Here is a 9,512-nt window from a genome sequence, read left to right on the forward strand (position 1 = left end):
TTCTTGGAGCCGTTGCCGGGGATTAGGCAACGTCGTATTTGTGGAATCAATTATGAATTAGTACTCTTTTGATCATGTCTTTAATTTGTTTTTATTTTTCTTTTGATTACTTATTGTGTTTGTTCATCTTTGACAAGGAGCATTGAGCTAGGAAGCAAACAAAGAAGCATCCAAGCAAAGAAGCTAAGCAAAAGCATAGAAAAGGCTAAATTCTAAAAAATTGCTAAACTAAGCTAAAATTTTTGGAGTTGAAGTGCTATAGGACCTTTGTGAGACTTTCTTTACTCAATCCTTTGGTTAAATTGTCGGCCAGAGTGGAGGCTTGTTTTTAAATTCTTAGATAAATCGTGAGCCCGCGGGGAGGCATTCTTAATTGTTCTTTGCATCATTGTTGTTAAAGCGTAGGAGTATGGGTTAAGTGTTTGTTGAGGAAGTTTCATTGAATTGTTGTGAAGTCAAAGTGTTTGTTCATTCATTTTGTTTGTGTGTTTTTACATTGTGCATGCATGGTCGTAGATCACTAAGACCAACTCTTGTCCCTCTTGATTTGCATCTTGAATCCGTAGTTAGAAATCCTAGGGGAAGAGGAAGTTCTAGTTCTACCCGATCCATTACATCAATGGAAGGCCATAATGAAGAGCATTTAAAGGACCTTGGTCACATAGACCAACAAGGTATCCTCTATCCAAATGTGCATCATGAGAATATTCAAGCACCATTAGACATGCCTAGGCCATTCATTCACCAACCACAACAATAACAAGGTCAAGTTCCATTTGGAATGCTAAGGCCAATGTATGCTCCACAACCTCCCATCATTCAAGGAAATCAAGAAGCCCACGTTGCACCTCAAATTGCTAATCTTCCACTTGCTTTAAGAGATCACTATGTGCCTAATGAATACAATGCACCCACATGCATTCAATTGCCAGCATTTAGAGCACATCACTATGAAATTAAGCTACAAACCATTCAAATGCTTCCTAAATATCATGGACTTCCAAGTGAAGAACCTTACAAGCATTTGGATGAGTTTCTATAAGTATGTTCCACCGTAAAATATACGGACATGCCGGAAGAGGTCTTAAGTCTCAAACTTTTTCCATTCACCTTAAAAGACAAGGCAAAGTATTGGTTTAACAATCTTTAGCCTTTTTCAATAACTTCTTGGGAAGAAATGTAACAAGAGTTCTTGAAGAAGTACTATCCGGTTTCTAAGACCAATGCCATGAGAACTTCCATTAGAGAATTCACACATGGGGATGGTGAAACGTTTCATGAGGCATGGGAACGCTTTAATGAATTGCTTAGGAAGTGTCCACATCATGACATGCCCAAATGGCAATTAGTTCAATATTTCTTTGAGAGCTTATCGGACAATTACAAAGGCATGGTTGATGCTTCCATGGGTGGCTCATACATTGATAGGCATGAGGATGACGTGTGGCATCTTTATGAAAGCATGAGTGAAAATTCTTTTCATAGAACATTATCATCCAAGAATGGTAGAAATTCACAAGGTAGGAAGAGTGTTAACTTACATCAAGTTGACCATTCAAATGAAATAGCCGCCGAAATGAAGTCTTTATCTCAAAGATTTGATCAATTTTTGATTAACCAAAGCTCGGCGAACCAAGTATCTTCCTTCCCTAACCATTCTCATCGTGCATCGAATGAAACATGTATGACTTGTTCTAGTGTTCTTCATTCTACTTCTCATTGTCCACACGAACAAGTGCAAAATGAACCTAATGAACAAGTCAATGCAGCGTTTGTGAACCAAGGGAACAATCCTTATGGTACTCATTATAATCCAAGTTGGAGAAATCATCCGAATTTCTCTTGCAAAAACCAAGGAGAGGGCTCAAACCCTTCTTAAGGCGGTTTTCAAGGAAGTACATTCCACCTCTACTTCAAAACCAAGGATCCCAAGGTTATAAACCTTATCAATCACAAGGGAATTAATTTGCTAACTCTCATTTTCCCAACCAATCTTATTCCCAAGGAAATGCTAGAAGTCCTGCCTTTGAAGAAAAAGTTTTGAATGCTTTGGGCACTCTTGAGGCAAACACACAATTGTTTCACTACCACTCTCAATCAATTGCAAAGCTAGAAACCCAAGTAGGGCAAATAGTAAGCACTCTTAATGCAAGAGAGAAGGGAAAGATGCCTATGAATGCCCCACCTAAGCAATAATATGTTGTGGAAACCCATTCCTCATTGGAAGACTACACCATTGAGCATGTTAATGCGGTGACTACCTTGCGGAGTGGTAGGATTGTGGACAATCAAGTCGAAAATTTCAATAAAAAGAGTGAACTGGTGCAACCTCAAGTTGTCACCCATCCCATTTCACATCCAATTCCTCATTCATTGCATCTACATGATCTTGTGAATGAGAAAGCTTCAAAATGTGATTTGAAGAATGATTTGCCAAAAAATGAATTTGAAAAGGTTTTATTGAAAAATGATTTGAAACAAAGTGATTTGAAGAATTCTTGTGTTGAAGAGTTTTCAAAAGAAAATGTTGAAAAAATGTTTGAGCCAAAAAGCTCCATTTTCGAATGCCTTAAAATGATCCATTTCAAAAGACAAGCAAAAGGCAAAAACCAATGAAATCATGGAAATGTTTAGGTAAGTGAAAGTTAATCTTCCACTTTTGGATGCAATCAAGCAAATTTCGGCTTATGCCAAATTCTTGAAAGACTTGTGCACCCAAAAGAGGAAGAACAAGAGCCAAACACCAAGAAAAGTGGTTTTAACTGAGCAAGTGAGCTCAATTTTGCAACATAACACTTTACCAAAGTTTAAGGACGCTGGTTCACCTACCACATCATGCATCATTGGTGATCATATCATTAATCGGGCGCTTCTTAACTTAAGAGTAAGTGTTAACCTTCTTCCATATTCGGTTTATGTCAATTTGGGGTTTTATAACTTGCCAATCGATCCATTAAGAAGCCTAGGGGTATAATTGAAGATGTTTTGATTAAGATTGACAAATTTTTCTTCCCCGTTGATTTTGTTGTCATTGACACGGAGCCGGTCCCCAATCCTAAAAGCTAAATTCCCGTTATCCTTGGCCGTCCTTTTTTGGCAACTACTAAGGCCAACATCAATTATAGGACGGGGATACTGAAGATCTCATTTGGCCACATGAAGGTGAAGTTGAATATCTTCAATCCCACACCCAACTCATTTGACAAATATGAAGGAGAGGTTAATGTTGTAGATAAATGCTATGATCTTCAATGTCAAGGAAGTGAGCTTTTGTGTAAGACCAAAACTTCAAAGGGATCATCTTTAACCTTGCATTCTCAATGTCTTGTTTCAAATTCTTGCCTTAAAAGGGCATGGAAGCCCAAAGATTGTGATTGCATTGACAAGGGATCAGAAGTTCCTTTTGAGCTTAATCCAACAAGTTCTTCAAAGAACTATTTGTTGGGTGGAGTTCAAAGCATCTATCACCCCAACAAGGAAGGGATGCATTACAAGATCTTTGATCCGGGCTAAAAGAGCCCAATGTCTTGCTAGAGACGTTAAAGACTAGCACGACATTTCGTAGGGTGTCAAAACCCTATTCGTCCCTTATTTCTATCTTTAATTTCATTTCTTGCAAAGTCTAGATACTTGTTTTTGGTTCATACGCATTGCTAGGAACTGTGATTAGGATTGCATGAATTTTTATGTTGTGATTGAGCATTTTGCATAAGTTCGATCGATCTCAAATGAGAGTTTGATCAATCGAACTTCTACCTACATCCAATACTTAGAAAATTTTTTCCACCTGCATCCAAATCACCTCTCTGTCCCATCGTTCGAACTTATTCTCAGATCGATCAGAAGACCTTAAATCAATCCAACTTCAAATTTCGATCGATCTTGAGATCCAACACTAAGAAAATTTTTGAGCCTGCATCAACCTGCATATTTTAGCTCTCTGTCTCATCGATCGAAAATATTTCAAGATCGATCTGAAGTTCTTCGATCGATCTAACTTCATCATTGGATCGATCTGCAAGTTCCAACACTTAACCAAATTTTTGAACCAAAAACCTGCATATTTTTGCTCTTTGTCTGATCGATCGAACATTTTGTTCAGATCGATCTCAATTCATCAATTCTCTATTTTGACTTTTGTTTGACTTCATTTGACTTTTTAATTTAAAAAAAAAAAATCCAAAAATATTTTTATTTTATTTTCTTTTCCAAAAATCCCAAAAAGATTTTATTTTATTTTATTTTTAAAAAATAAAAAAGGGGGGATTTTACTTTATTTATTTCAAAAATCTAAAAATATTTTTATTTTATTTTATTTTTACTCTTTTTTTTTCAAAAATCCAAAAATATTTTTTATTTTTCAATTTTAATATTTAATTTTTAATTCAGTTTTTAATTTTTCAAAAATTTCAAAAATTCCAAAAATACTTTGAAGAGAGATTATCACAGTTTGATCGATCTGAAATCTCAGCTCGATCGATCGAACTGATTGGGAAAAGTTTTTAAAAATAGACCTTGAGGGTCTCAAGATCGATTCATTAGATCGATCCATTAGATCGATCCAACCCTCTAAACCCTTGTCCCTCATTCCCGTCACCACTGTGCACCTATCTTCATCATCTTCTCCGACGAATCTCCGGCGAGATCCGGTGGGCGTTGACTTCTCTCTTCTCTCGGATTCCATCACCCCCTTCGTATCTCATCCACTTCTCTCATATTTTAGGTGAGATCCGAGACCCAATTTGTGATTTAAGCTTCTATTTTATGTATTCGTACTATACATGCTAGATCTAAGATGTACTGTTGATGATTTCTTCCATTGATGAAGCTTGAAGCATTTTATGTATATATGTATATAAATTTGTATATATGTATATATATTTTAAGTTTTGATTTATTTTGTGGGAGTCTGGGCTTTGTAAAGTGAGTAGGATTGAGGAATTGTTGTGTTGATGGGCCCACGACACTGTTCATGAAGGCCCCGTGCCATCCACGTCTTAGATCTATGACCTTTCGATTTTCATTTCCGCACAATTCGATCGATCGAACTTCTATCTTAGATCAATCTTGAGAGATCGATCGAACTCATTTTTTCCATTTCTCAGATCGATCAAAGTTTTGAGATCAATCTCACATTTTTTTGTGATCGATCGAACTTTACAGATCTCATACACATACTTCATTCATCATGTATTATGTCCATGCTATCTCGTTCATGCCCAATGCCTGTGATATTCCACATTGGATGCATTTAATATTCATATTACTTAGCATGTTCACCTCCTATCACTTGTATAGATTCATGTTATATATGTTTTCTCTATCTTATTTGACATGCATGTTTCTATTTTGCGCTTTTAATTCTTTATTCTGGCACTGACTCCCCTTGCAAGTTTTAAATTATTTTTCAGGCCATGACTAAGCGCAAAACTATTGCCAAGAGGTAACACGGGCCTCAGAGACGTATCAGACCTAGGATAGAGGAGCCAGCAGAGCCCTCTCATATGCAGGAGGAGCCAGTAGAGCCCTCTCATATATAGGAGGAACCATTAGAGCCTACTCCACCTCAGTCACCTACTCATGAGGCTGAGGATGATCATATTCCATCTACTTTTGAGGCTCAGCCTGCGTTTGCACCATCTCCATTTCCATCACATGCTGAGGTTGAGCATTCACCATTACCATCTCCACCACACCAGCCAGCTCAGCCAGCTCGAGAGCGTGACAGGCCCGCGCCTAGATATGTACATATGACAGTGGATCATGAGTCAGTTTTCAATACAGATTTCTTCTCCAAATCAGTGCTGACCCGATCAGCTTATGATGATATTATCCAGAGGGGCCTTGCAGCTATTCTTGCCCTAGTTACTGAGCCAGTCTATTCATGGCTAGTACATATGCTCTTCCAGAACCTCCGACTATACCCGCGTACCATGGCAGAGCTGGTCACTACCATAGATGGCCATCAGATTTCTATTACTGTGGACACACTAGCCAGATCATGCCATTGTCCACACCGATGCCCTCCGGAGCTACAGGAGCTTTATCCTAGGCTATACAGGCCTTCTTATACTGATATGGCAGTATTTCTAACAGGTCACCATGCCGATGGCGAGGCTTTCGCCACCCACACCTTTCTTCTAGATGACGTATGGTTCTTTGATTCCGTTCTCTTTCGGAACATATATATGGCCGGGCATAAGATTCAGCAGCAAGAAGACTATCTGACAGGCCTCTACGTATTTTATATAGGCCACTGGGTATCTATCCCCGTGCTCATCTGGAGCGTGATGAGGAAGCTTTTCGATGAGTATATCAGTAAGGAGAAGCCCAGAAGGGCTAAGTCTCTCCCATTTGGCCACCTCATCACCCAGATACTGATTGATCAGCGTTATCCTTTCCATCCTTAGGAGCACCCTGAGAGAGGTTCCTGTCACTTCTTGAAGAAGGACTGGAATAAGAGCTACAATGCTATTATCACCAGACTGTAGGACCATGCAGTAATGGCTGCAGAGGAGCTCGAGACTAAGGAGGCAGAGGTAGCAGCAGCAGATCCCGCAGCGGATGATGTACCAGTAGGTCCAGCTGCCGAGCACATAGACATCGATTTAGAGTGACCTGCAGATGACACAGAACAACACTCTCCAGCTGGGTCGCCAGTACACGAGGAAGGGCAGACTCAGGATCTTTCTTCTAATTCATCCGTACCTGAGGCTCCTAGTCAGACCCCTGGCTTTGGAGAGCGTCTTCAGGCTCTTGAGGATGTAGTGGTTGCTATCAGAGCTGATACTGCTGCCATTCGAGACGATGTTGTAGCCCACCGAGCTGATTTTGCTACATTCTGCACGGATGTCATGACTGCAATCCGAGACTTATCTAGGGATATCCGCGGAGCTTGCCCTACCCGTCCTGCCTCGTCCACCTGAGATTCCCAGTTTCTTCTATCTTTTTCCGGATATGTCAGCTTTGCTCTTTTGATATACTCTATACTTTAATTTCTTTATATATGTTTTTGCTATGGATGTCATCTATTATGTTCTCATATCGATCTGTTTGACTCCATCAGGTGCATCACAGTGACTACAGTGAGAGAGAATGCTACATAATTTTCTGGAACACCCTTATACCTCTCTCACTGTTTTATTTCATTTACACTTACATGTCCATTGTGCACTGATTATCCCTTTTATTATCTGATGAATTTATCCGAGTGCCAAATTTCAGGACCACAGTTAATCCCAAGTTTGGGGGGGTCATGCGACCCGCTTTGGATACTTCAGTCCCAGCCATTCTTTGCCTTAATTGCACCGGTATACTCTTTTCTTTTGTTCTCTTTGCACATTGAGGATATTGTGCCGTTTAAGTTTGGGGGTAATGGTTTATGTTACAGTGTTTGCTTTTAAATTCAAAATTTTGAGCATAACTTGTGTATTTGAGAGATTTTCTATGATTGGTCCATATTAGCGATGATTTTGATCTTTTGAGGACTATATTGCTTAGAATTTAAAAATTGCTTGACTTGAGAGCCCAATACTCCTTGTATGCCTTGTGGATGCCATTTAGGAGTAAATTTTTTGAAAGATTGATATTTTGCTTGCATTTGTGGTCCACATCATCTTGATTTTGTGATTGTCTTGAGATTCATTCCAGGATTCTACACTAGCACAGGCGCACACTAGCATTCATTTGTGCGGTACATGCTTTGTTGATTATTGAATTGGTTATATCCCAATTGGGCTAGTAGTGCATTGAAAGCTTTTATTTTTTGATAAAGGTGGATAACAACCCCTTTTCACTAAGTAGCCAGGATTCTAGACTCATCAAGCACTGAACTTCTCGCGCCGAAAGGTGGAGGGCCCAAACTCTAGGTTAATAATTGAATTAAAAAAAAAAAAGAAAAGAAAAAGAAAAAGAAGTTGCAAAAGCAATAAAAAGTGAGAACTGCTACCAAAAGGTGAGAAGTGGGAAATGATTAGATGGAGGATGTCTTGATTTGTAACCTAGTTGATTTGAGCTTGTAAGTCTGTAGGGGTGTTTGAACGCCTAATGCCCTAAAGCCGTCTGGTTTGGGAGTCATTGACCTAACGCTCGACTTCATGGATCGCTAGAAAACTTAATAGATCAACACATTGCACCATGCTTCCATCTTTGATCCTATAAAAAAAAAAAAAAAAAAATCGAGTGAAAAGAATAAGCGCAGCTAGAACAATAAAGCTTTAATAAAAAGGTCCACTTTTTGTCTTGATGATCGGTACTAGATTTGTGTGCTAGTTTGAGGATAAGGATATGATCATTTCTTTAGTTGGCTGAGATAGCAACACATTTGATGCCGGTCCTCTCAAAAAGGATTCTAGAGTTGTTTTGATTTGCATGATCATTTTCTTGATGTGTGGAGGACCATACTTGCTTGCTTGATGTTGAGATTTTGGGAGATTGCTTAGAAATGTTTGAAAAATTGCATACTTGAGGTAGTTTTCTCCCAATGCTTGTTTGCAATATTGGTGTCTCTTTTGTGAGAATGAGCTTAATGTTTGTGGGTATCATTTCTGGAAACCCTCACGAGACTTTACTAGTCCACTATGGGTAACCTAGGGGTTTAAAAGGCTTGTTGCATATGCTAAATGCAATCGTGTTCCCTACGAAAGTGGCATTATCCATTTATTGTTTTCTAGTTCATAGTTGTTTAGTTATTCATTTCATTCCTTTACTTTCTAGTTCATTGCTAGGGACTAGCAATATTTAAATTTAGGGGTGTGATGAGCGCTGAAAAGTGCGTATTTAAACCCCTTAAGCTTAGGCATTCTAGTACCCTTATCTATCTTACTTTATCGTCTTAGATTGATTTCATGTTATTTCCATTTTCAGGCACTTATCCCGAAAATAAGCTAACTCAGCCAAATAAGAGCAGAAATGAAGCAATTCTGGGATGAATCAAAGAAAGGAGCCAAGTGGAAGCAAAAGGAAGAAAAAGGTGGAATTCAGCATCTTCGATCGATCTCAGATCAAGGTTCAATCGATCCAACATGATTGATCTTAGCACTTCAAGATGGATCAGAGCCATGATGACATTTTCAGAGATCTCAAAAGTTCGATCGGTCCAACATCATTCTTCGATCGATCAAACTACCTTTTCCTTATTCAAATGATTGATCTTATCTAGTTGTACCACCCTACCAACAACTTTTGTCCTTTTTCCAAAAATATTTTCGAAATATCTCAGATTTGTCTTTATCCAAAAAACTCCGCCATTGAGGATCGATCCAGCCTAAGTTTAATAGATCTCAGCTATGTTCGATCGATCCAGGTCTAAGGTTCGATCGATCGAACTTCCTCCAGTGCGAAAAAGTTAAATTTCCAGCTCACAAAAAGTTGTCCTTTATCCAATCATTGGGGAATATTTGCTGTCCGACCCCAGCTTATTTTGGGTGTCATTTGACCTACCTATATAAGGATAAGGATTACTTTTTTCATCATATCACATCATATCATATCATACCTTGTAGAACTTTTGG

The 9,512-nt window shown here is 38.8% G+C and overlaps 1 pseudogene; it reads right to left on the reverse strand.

Annotated features, from left to right (window-relative positions):
• Positions 1-1,234: 1,234 nt before the first annotated feature.
• On the reverse strand, positions 1,235-1,332 carry LOC132305909 (small nucleolar RNA R71; annotated as a pseudogene).
• Positions 1,333-9,512: the final 8,180 nt, after the last annotated feature.

The sequence above is a fragment of the Cornus florida genome, unplaced genomic scaffold (genome assembly GCF_030987335.1).
Source record: "Cornus florida cultivar Cherokee Brave unplaced genomic scaffold, ASM3098733v1 CherokeeBrave_3.0.0_Hap2_Chr04, whole genome shotgun sequence".
NCBI classification, from domain to species: domain Eukaryota; kingdom Viridiplantae; phylum Streptophyta; class Magnoliopsida; order Cornales; family Cornaceae; genus Cornus; species Cornus florida.